Raw genomic sequence first — 9,561 nt, 5'->3', positions numbered from 1 at the left:
GGCTTAAAATGAAAAGGGGGAAAAACATGGGTTTTTTTAGAATCTTTGTAATTGTTTCATGTCAGAAGCACCCAAGGCTAACCAGCCTTTAGTGGATTGATAAAGGACCAATGTGTCGGGTCTTATTTAGTGGAAGAACCCAATTAATTATTATACAGAATTAGATGCCATTTAGCATTGCTTATATTACTGATGACTCGCTAATTTGGCTGGCTCTGATGTAATTACAATTAATTTACGTCCTTAATCCTAATGCTCTAACCTGGCTTTGATTTAATCAGACGACGTGGAGGTATCACAATCAAAGCAGCATTGAGGAGCTCACTGCTAAGAAGAGATAATTACACCTTACAAAACATATCCTTCTTACCACTCACGTCTTGAAACACTGAATTGGAACAGTGAAAATTCTCAGTCAGAAAATTTCAGATGGCAAAGCCTGGTTCAAGTACAGAGAATAGCTGATTCTCTCAAGATTCCTCTTTCCCTTCCCCCAGAATACGCAAGAATAGTTCTAGTTAATAGATGCAATCTACAGATCTCTGGATAAGCCCAAAGAACAAGTAAATCTTCATGCCATACCATCAAGACAGGACAGGTGACAGTAAAGCTCAACTGCCTATAACATCTGGAAGAACACATGAGTTGAAATGAAAATAATAGCAACAGAGGGCTCAATTCAGGTTTGCCTTGGTGAAATTAAAAAAAAAAAACCCCAAAGTAAAAGCAAGTAATGGTGCTCTTCTTCTGGTACTGCTGGTCTTTTGCAGTCTCGATGCATCCCTAATTGCCAGCTCCCCTTGGCCCTTTACCCCTGTCACAGCTGGGAGATAGCTGTCCCCTCTGTCTCATCCCAGAAAGATTGGCTTTAGAAGGAATCCTAAAGGTGGGGAAAGACAAACAGGTCTCTCTCAGTCATTTCTATACGTAGAGAGGTCCTTTGCTGTAGGTTTCTTCTCTCGTGAAAGGGAGACAAACTGTTTTCAAGAATCAGTCGTAGTCTTCAGGTGCTTCCTGAGAAACTGGATATAAGGCAAGCCTAGAGGCATAGCATGTCATTTTGTTATGGATTTCCTTCCCTACTTAACTTGCTTCCTGATTTCCCATTGGGCTGCACATCTGCTCCCAGATCCTTACAAAACAATGTGGTCTCTGCCTTATCTTCTCCTAGTACTACTCTTTTTTTATACTCCTGCTTGTTATATTTCTACACTGCTAAACTATTAATCTATAGTTTATTAGGTTAATTTAAGTCATACTTGGGGAGGTATTTTAGCTACTCATTCACTCCTCAGCATATAACTTACATGCACTCCACTAGGAAAAGCTAGCTTGCTGCTGCTGAATTGAAAGGCACAAAAAGCCTCTCTCTCCCCTTCAACTCCTTGCAGGCCAGCTTGACAGAAACGCAAGTAACTTCAGCTGAAGAAAGACTACCAGAGCAGAAAGCACATGGGGGCAATCCAACACGCTTATTCCTTTGCAAACAGAACATCTTTCAGCCCAGAATAGCATTCATCAGTGAGGTTATTGTAACACCAGAAGTTAGACAGTTCACAGGCTGGAATGCCAGAAAGTGTTCAGTTTCCAATGCAGAGAATTTAATTTCAGTTATCTTGGTTATGTTGCTTTACAATCAACCATCCAACTGGTCTTATTTCCTATAACCATGCTGCTGTAAACTGAAGCGCAGTTACAAAACACTAAGCTTACCATTACTGATGGCAACTGAAGGAACTGCCATAACTTACTGTTTTGTATTTTGTTAAACAAAAGAAGGAAACTTTTATGAGTAAAGATATGAACTTCCACTTACACTGGCCTGCTATAATACCTTCTACTACATGCAAGGCCAAATTTGTAAGCCTGTGTGAAAGATTATCTTTAAAGGACCAACATCTTCCCATCTCTCCTTTTGTTAATTCATAGTGTACAACATTTGTCCAGATATAATGGAGAAAAGGCGAGCAGGATTTCCCCCTCATTCCCTGCTTCTCATCTCATGGATATCACTGTATTCAAGCTCCTGCACGCTTATGTCATCTCAGTTCACTACAGCACTTAATCTTATCAAATACATGCCTAAGTCCTGGTAAAGTCCCTGAGACTTAAGCATACCTTTGTGTGCTTTGCTGAAAAGAGACAGGCTGCTAAAGCAGAGCACCATAGAGCAGCCTTCATCCTCTTCTATGTAGAGATTGGGTCCAAATTGTTGCAAGCATCAGTCAGTCTCTAAGACAAGCCTGACTTTATCAATTTGTCACATTTTGCACAGAGCAGAAAGAAGACAGGGTAGTTTTGAGAGGGAAATAGAGCTGTCTCTTCTGTACATATGAAAACATCTCCCCAACAGCTGAAAGAACTGCAGATGTGTTGTTTTGAGATTCCTTCTCTCTCTACAGCAGGCATGCTCCAGATGAGATAATGGCTGCCATCCCACCGAGAGTGCTGTTATATGATCCTCTTTCAGTTATTTGAAATATGGACTTCACTCTGAGGATTCTAGGAATAGCTGCCCCAGCTGTTCTAGAGAGATAGAAAGCTGTCACAGGAGACATTGTTAGGCTCTGGTAAAATCAGCAGCTGCACTAAAGATCTCACATAACCTCCTTAATGGTTTGTACCATTCAGTCAGGAGTCAAGGAGAAGTGAAATGCGGTCTACGACTGTAAGGCAGTTTGTATTCCATGCGTGAAGGCTGTGCTTGAATTTGGCAGACAGAATAGGAAAGACCCTAAACAAATCCTTTTATCAAGTGTCTGAGCAGTTACTTGATCTAAGAGGTTTGTATACCTGCAACCAGCAATGTAAACGGCTGAGACAAATTACAAGGCAGCAGTAGTGTTACAGTGAAGGATGAAAGTGCACATAGAAAGGCAAACAAGCAAAGCATTACAACAGCCACTTAATGGCAAACACATTTACTAACATCAAATGTGATGTTTGTAGGTTTTCCCTGCCACAACCAGCTATAGATGCCAGCTACTTAAAAAGATGAAACAGTGCAGTGAATAAAATAGAGGGTTGGTTTTTTTTTTTCCTTTTTCCCCTGGCATAGTCCGCCTGCATTCTTGGCATGGATGCCGGCTCCTAGCTCTGTCTTCGAAGGAACAAAAGCCATGCTGGCACACAGCGAGCAACTTGATTTCACAAGGCCTCCTGGGAAGACTGTACAGGAGCACAGCTCTGTGTCTGGCAGCTGCATCCTTGAATAAAAAGAGGAGGAGGAAAAGGGCAGGAAGGAAGGAGCACACAAGGTCTCCATACCATACATGAGAAGCTTTTACTCACAATCAGACACCCTTGCCCCAAAGTATTCAATAAAAGAAGTGTTCGAGGTGAACCACTATACTTACTGCACACCAAAGCAGCACATTTCACAGCCTACTGTTCTTTTATTAGAAATGCTTCTCAAAGGTTTTATTGCCACCCATAGATTGTAAGTGTCCAGGTTTTTAAGCATAGGAAAAATAATGAAGTAGTAGAACTAAATAAAAATTTGAAAACTCTAGATACCTTATAAAGCAGAATTAGCATTCATTCCTTTTATCTTTTGCTTTTACTCTGGAGAAATAAGCAGTCAAAATGTCAGTGGGGAATGGTCCTATTTCAGTGGAGTACCTCAGTTTATTTCAGTTGAAGGGATTGACTCAAAATAGGTATTTTATCATGCTAGTGGTATGACACGGACAGAAAACAGTTACAGAAATGAATGCATGACTCAACCACAATTCAGACAGAGACAAAGATTTCATATTAGTACTGGATTAGCTCTGGACTCTGAGAGTGCAAGGCAAACCTTCCATGTCTATAGTACTGATTTGCATCAGTACCTTAATCTGTGTACGTAAAACACAAGTAAAAGCTTGCTCGCTTCAGAACCTTAAAAACATTATGAAGTTCAATGGAGGGCACTTTTCTTAAAAGGTAAATAGAGTTGAGAATTTTCTGTGCCTCAAAGTCCTACAGAAGCTCTAGATAGATTAGAAAAAGAAGAGGGGGAAATTATTATTACTGTGATAATATTGGTGTCTCAGCAGATTTCCAGAATTTGTCTTTTCATTTAACTCCAGTGTATTTAGACTCATGCAGAGAATTAAATTAATCATTATACAATGGAAATTGGGACAAATTTCCTTAAGGGCATATTGACATTTTAGCTCTCTTGTTCATTGGCATAGATGTAAACAGGAGCTGCAAAAGGGCAAGAATTTCTTCTCTTGCCTATTTCACGTTTGTAAATCACAGTAGGGCTTAATCTGACATCCCCGTTCTTCCAGCAGAGAAGAATGACAGAGGGCACGCACCCCCTGAAAGTAAACCTCTGGCAGCGCAGCCAAAGGAAAAGTAATCTGGTTCTCTGAGCAAAATGGTGATCTTCATAGTAATAAACATCTGGTTATCTGAAACCACTGCCAGGGAAAGAGTTTATTTTAACTATTTGCAGTACCTGGTGGATCTAATTAATTCTTCTTCCTACTCTGAGTAAATTTTTAAAATCATAAATAATTCTAATGACTTCAGAAGGACTCCTGCCATAAGAAAGATTGTCACAGGTGTAAATTTTAGCAAATAGAGCCTTTAAACCAAAACAGAAAACCAAAACCAACACTCACCCATGATCTGTTAGTTTTATGCCAGATTGTTACTAGTTAGGAGTTGTTTTCTGTGTCACAAAGAATTTGCTGATGATTCAATATTGCAAATGTTGGTATAAGTTTATGATAATTACTGAATCCAAACAAAACCAACTGGGTTGGACTATCTACAATGGTCACCTCATTCCTCTGTTGGCTGACCACCTTGGGTTAGTAGGTGAAGTAGCTTACTCTCAGCAGAATCAAATAATCCTATCTGGTCATCCTTACATCCATCCTACCTTACATCTCAGTAGTGTTTCCTTATTCATCTTTAGCCTGGCAGGTCTGAATAGTGGGGATCTTGAGCCTCTTAACCTCTTTTAAACTTGTTTCTCTTAGTGTTCACATTCATTGCATCTTCTGTACCAATAATGGTCCACTTTTTTGTCCCTCTTGACAAGCCGTGCACAACATACTCTATGGCTCTGAAGATAGTCTCATTCTCGCAGACATAAACTGAATAATCATCTTTCTATTTCAAACACAGGCTCCATAGCAATTGGCATATTTATTTCCAATCAACTTTTAAAATGGCATCATTCAGAGGTGTTTAACCACATTACTTAATTTTCAGCCTGTATTGCTATCGATTTCTAATATTCTTGCCAGATGTCTCTGCAGAACATCACTCAATAAAGCATTTTTTTTACATAATACATTTATCTGGCAGTCAAAAAGCAGGGAAATTCTAGTCATGTGTTTGTAAATTTAGGATTACAGCTTTTTCAGAAATGAGTCGATATGGCTATTTACTGACCTGATGCATAAGAATACACATCGTATTTTTCAAGAAATCTCTGAAATAAAAATCTCTGAACATAAAGTACTAGGAAAATTAACTTTGGTTAAATGAAAACAGGAAAAAAACCACTAAAATATTTTTTGTTTAAGACAGACACCAGCTCTCTCTCTGAGTTCCTCTAATTTTATATTCAGACCAGGGGCTTTCTAGGGTTAGGTTTTTTTAGGTGAAGAATGATAGTTCTTGATGACTTGCAAATAGAAATAAATCTGGGAAAACAAGGAAATGGGAAATATTGCAGTTCAATTAAATTATTAGTTATGGGACAGAAAGAACTGTGGGTTTATCCAGTGAGGGAGGAAGAAACTAGAAAGAACACAGAATGCTTTTAGATATTTATCAGTTGAAACCCTGATAAAAGCGTGGAAAGAGGTTACTGTGAAGTTTTCTGTACAAAGTTTCAAGCCTACTCTCTCTGAGATATGTTTGAAGTGGACCTCACAAGTGGTACACAGGGTTTTCAGCTCCAGCAATTCCCAACATCTGCTACTAAGCATTTACATGGGAACCTCATTTTCCACTGAAATATGAGCACATTTCTATCTCTCTTTGCAATGAAAGACATACAGAATGTGGATTAAGTATTCAAACTTGAGAGCTCAAAATAGTAAAATCAAATAAAAATTAATTATGTTAACAATCTTATGATGATGCTCTAAAAAACATGCACTAATTTTGGTACACAGGATTCATATTTTTTGAAAGCCTGTTTTTGCCAAAACGGAACTGTTTTAAGTGACCTGTAGAAGAAGAATTTGCTAATCGGTAATTAGAAGGCCTGTTTGCTTGCTTTTAAATATAATTATTATTTTCCAGAAAGCAGCTAAGTTCAATGAATTTACACTATTTGTGAATTCATTACCCACAAGTCCTTGAAACTCAAGGATTTCTTAAAAAAAAGAAAAAAAAAAATAATTTTATGTCAAATATGCACATTCACACAGTAAATATTTAAATAGTCATTTAATGTGTGGATTTGACCCATTCTGACTTCAGTGTTCAGTACATGATTTCCACATTCCTATTTTAGACAGATGAAAAGTCTTATTCTGGACAAAGAGAGCCCAAATCAGGTCAGTTATTAACCTCTACAATTAATCAACACTAATGTAAACTCCCTTTGGTTAAGAAAAATGAGATACGACATATCAACCTCTTAGAGGAAAGGCACACCACTAATTTAATAGGATTTGCTTGTTCAGGTGACTGAAAAGAGCTACATAAACAAAAAACCTTACCTATAAGGACTAAGCTGTATTTAAATACATTTGCTTTTGAATTCACTTTTGTGTGAACTTCAGCCAAGTTTCTTCAGTTTGAAGAGAATGACAATCATGAATGAAGTTAACAATATTTTCACAGAAAATGAAACTGGAATGAGCCAATGTGGAAACCTGGTCATATGAATAACTATATTCAATCAGGGGATTGTGTATGCAGTCAAAAGAATTCAAATTGCAAATATAAACAATGAATAATGAATACTCAAAGGGCCACTGATAGAAAACAGTTTGTCAGCAATTCATTGCCTGAAATATATTAACAACAAACATTTGCCGAGTAATTGCAATCAAGAAATTTATTGCAACACATCCAGTTGACAGACAATTTATCGACAGGAAATAAAAGTACATAAATATATGAGAGAAGTCTTTATAGTTCTTTCATTAAGCTTTGTGGTCCAACACCACAAACTTGAAATTCAGAAAGTTACCACTGGCCCTCCTGTCTCTGCTGTGCTTACACTAATTCTAATGCTATTTACAACACTGCTAGCAGAAGTATTTCAATATAGCTAAGCAGTTTGTATCTTCAGATTAAACTTTGTAAGATTATCAGAGATAATACTTGCTTAATTTGTTTATTTTCAAAGTATGTATGTCCTTTAAAAAGAGTAATTGGGTCAGGTGAAACGCTGGAGAGGGAAACTGCTGTCTTCCTGGAAAAGAACAGAGCCTGCTCAAGCTCAGAAAGTATGAGAGGTGGCAGGGGAAGAGAACGGAGGGATCGTTACAAGGAACAGGGGTCCTGATGCTCATATGCAGAAGTAGAGAGTTTACTGGAAATCCTAGGGAGTAGGCAATAATGCATTACAGGACAGCAATTTTCAGGGGCAATTGAACAGTCTTTTGCAACTCAGAAAGTCACCACAGTGTATCAACAGAAGCATTTTAGTAGCTTGAAAGTGCATTTTTTAAAGCAAATTTCCCGATTTTCCACACTTACCACGCATTGATTCAAATCATGATGCTGTTTTGGAACAAGCAACTTGGATTCCTTTTCTATGAAATTTAACTGGAAAATGTTTTCCAGGAGCAGTCGTGATGTGCACTGGTAGCTAATGGGCATTCAGTCCATAAGACTAGACAGAACTAGACCAAAATTACCCCTGAAATGTGTATGGGTGGACATCACTGCCTCAGCATCAAATATTTTGCTGTACAAAAAACCCTCCTATTGCCCTACAGTACCTGTTAACATGAATGTAGCTTGGGGTGATTGAAACCAAGCCTAGAAGTAAGCATACATATAAAGGCAAAGTAGGCAGGATGAGATTGGTTTATAAACCCTGTATTCTGTCTCATGCATCCATTTCAAGGTTTTCCTAGTGTTCAGTATCTTCTTTTAGAGTACAATAAAATTTGGGCTTTTTGAATTAAAAACCTTCTGATCTATCTAGCATGCCCATACAAAGAAAAGGTATAGGCCTTTGAACCATTTGATGGTTCTTACTTGACCATCATTTTTAAATCTAACTGTCGTTATCATAGAATCACAGAGTGGTGTGTGCTGGAAGGGACCTTAAAGATCATCTAGCGCCAATCCCCCTGCCATGGGAAGGGACACATTCCACTAACGTGTAACGTAATGTAAATCTACCCTCTTCTAGTTTAAAGTCATTCCCTGTTGTCCTATACTTACATTTCCTTGCAGAAAGTCTCTCTTCAGCTTCCCTGTAGGTCCCGTTTAAGACTGCTCTAAGGTCTCCTCAGAGCCATCTCTTCTCCAGGCTGAACAAGTCTGTCAAAGTCCGTCTGGATGGCATCCTTTCTCCCTGGTGTGTCGACTGCACCAAACAGCTTGGTGTCGTTGGCAAACTTGTTGAGGGTGCACTTAACCCTACTGTTCATGTTGCCAACAAGATGTTAAACAATGCCAGTCCCTGAGGAACACCACTTAGACATCGGGCGTTTGACCATAACTCTTTGAGTGCAACCATCCAGCTAATTCCTTATCCATTAAGAGGTCCACTCGTCAAATCCATGCGTCTCCATTTGAGATATGAATGTCATGTGAGACAGTGCCAGATGCTTTGCACAAGCCCAGGCAGACAATGTCAATCACTCTTTCTATTCTTTCAGTGCAGTTGATAACTCTTATACCAACATTATTATCAATAATTGGTTTTGGTCGGGCGTTCTAACTATTTTTTCATGCCAAAGTTGTTATTAGTGCTTGCATCTAAAACAAGACACAGGCCTGCTCATATGCATACACTACTAGGTGACAGGCTTATCTGGTCCATCATTCCTAATGTATTACCAGAATTCCAGCCATGCATGGTAAGCTGCATGCCATAAGGAAAGAAAAGGGGATTAAAATCTTACTTACAGAGTAACGAATGAACCAATTTCCCTTAGACTTAATAAATACATTGCTATACCCAGAAGTGGTATTCTTTTACTTCCTAAATGGAGAATATTTGCATAGGAGAGAATAGGTGTGCTTGGGAACAAGTAAGGCGTATGAATATGACTAAAGAAACCAGAGAAGATTTGGCATAAATAAGCCAATTACCTAGGCTCTTGAACTGAAATCTTTAATTATGCATAAAGTAAAACAAAAACATGCAGCAAAGCTAATGCTTGCAAATGAGCAAGTCTGTGATGTGTAAATGTTTTCCAAAGCGAGAATAACATAAAGAATACGGTATGCAAAACATCCCTCCAGAACCCACCCCAAACCAAACCAGAAATTGGAAAAGAAAATAATTTAGTAACATAAAATAGGATTAAGAAAAAAGTCTATTCAAACTGCATTTAGAAAAATTTCAACAGAAGAGAAGTTGAAATCTAATGGAGACCAATATATCATAGTAAACCTACTGTAAATAAATTA

Source organism: Strigops habroptila, chromosome 5 (assembly GCF_004027225.2).
Source record: "Strigops habroptila isolate Jane chromosome 5, bStrHab1.2.pri, whole genome shotgun sequence".
Classification (NCBI taxonomy): domain Eukaryota; kingdom Metazoa; phylum Chordata; class Aves; order Psittaciformes; family Psittacidae; genus Strigops; species Strigops habroptila.
This window is presented reverse-complemented; position numbering follows the sequence as displayed.